The sequence below is a fragment of the Myotis davidii genome, unplaced genomic scaffold, assembly GCF_000327345.1.
Source record: "Myotis davidii unplaced genomic scaffold, ASM32734v1 scaffold562, whole genome shotgun sequence".
NCBI classification, from domain to species: Eukaryota; Metazoa; Chordata; class Mammalia; order Chiroptera; family Vespertilionidae; genus Myotis; species Myotis davidii.
The window spans coordinates 2846820-2848194 of record NW_006293953.1 but is presented as its reverse complement, the minus strand read 5'-3'; the positions used below and the strand labels follow the sequence as shown (position 1 = coordinate 2848194).

The following is a 1375-nucleotide window of genomic DNA, read 5'->3' as shown; positions in this document are numbered from 1 at the left end:
GGGGGGGGGGGGGGGGGGGGGATAGCAGGGGAGGAAAGGCCTTCAGGTCCCTGGCTGCCTGGGTTCTTGGGTCTGCTTGCATCAGGAGCAGGAGAAGCCTCATTCTGTTCGCAGGTCTCAACTTCCTCTACCCTTAAAGGCGCACTAAACTACTGGAAAGCCGCACTTCCAAATATTTATCATACCTGGTCTTTATACTTCTTACAGGGTGGGGCAAAAGTAGATTTATAGTTTTAAGTGAATGAAAGTTTATTTCCTGTATTATTGTTTATTAGTTATGGCATTATTTTCCATACAAACGACTGTAAGCCTACTTTTGCCCTACCCTGTATTTCTTTTTTATTTTATTTTATTTTAACTTGCTTATGTGTATCTCTACACATTCGACTGTGAAGGCAGGGTCTCAGTGTGTCTTAGCACACAGTAGGTGCTCAATAAATGTGTTGAATGAATGAAAGAACAAATGAATGATGACATGATGGCCTTCAAAGCCAGCTTCTCACCAATCGGTTCTCTCCCAAAGGTCACCTTCTGGAGAGGCTTTTCCTGACCATGCCACCAGAACAGTCTACCTCTCCGTCACTCCTATTTCATTTTCTTTGTAGCACTTACAGGTTTGAATACTTTTGCATAATTCCTTGTTTACGCCTTTGTTTTCTTGTTATACACACACACACACACACACACACACACGCAAACTCTACTTCATGAGGGCAGAAGACACTGGTCTGTCTTGTTTCAAGCTTTGTTTCCTGTGCCTACAGGAGCTCAATACAAGTTTGATGAATGAATGAATTACTGAGTGAGCACAGGTTTCCTGCCTCCTGGGCTCTAGGCTCTGAGTAAAACCACAGCTTTCTCCCTTCATCTCTTACCGGGTATTCACAAATAAGTAAATGGCAAATTCTCTGGAAGTTGCAAATGCTTCTAAACTTACTGGCTTTTGTTCAACCTAGGAACCTGAAGAGAGGCTGAGGAGATACACAAGTGAATGCGCTCAGCAACCAGTGGAGCCTCCCGTGACTGGCAGCAGGAACTCCTTGACCTCTGGCACAAACATCCAGAATTGGGTTCCAGTCAGTTGGTACAGGAAGAAGGGGTATGTCTTTAGAGGAAAGAAAACATATATGCCCTAGCCGGTTTGTCTCGGTGGATAGAGTGTTGGCCTGCGGACTGGGGGGGTCCCAGGTTTGATTTGGTCAAGGGCACATGCCCGGGTTTCGGGCTTGATCCCCAGTGGGGGGTGTGCAGGAGGCATCCACTCGATGATTCTCTCTCATCATTGATGTTTCTGTCTCTCTTAATTCCTCTGTGAAATCAATAAAAATATACATTTAAAAAAAAAACATATATGAGCTAGTGGGCGTGGGAGGAC

General features: G+C 44.9%; 1 long non-coding RNA gene across 1 annotated transcript in view; it reads left to right on the top strand.

Annotated features, from left to right (window-relative positions):
- The window catches only part of LOC102758280, a 9645-nt gene that overhangs the window by 1633 nt on the left and 6637 nt on the right, over positions 1-1375 (top strand). The window contains exon 3 of the long non-coding RNA XR_435884.2: positions 957-1099. This is a non-coding gene — a long non-coding RNA (uncharacterized LOC102758280). The remainder of the gene's footprint in view (positions 1-956; positions 1100-1375) is intronic.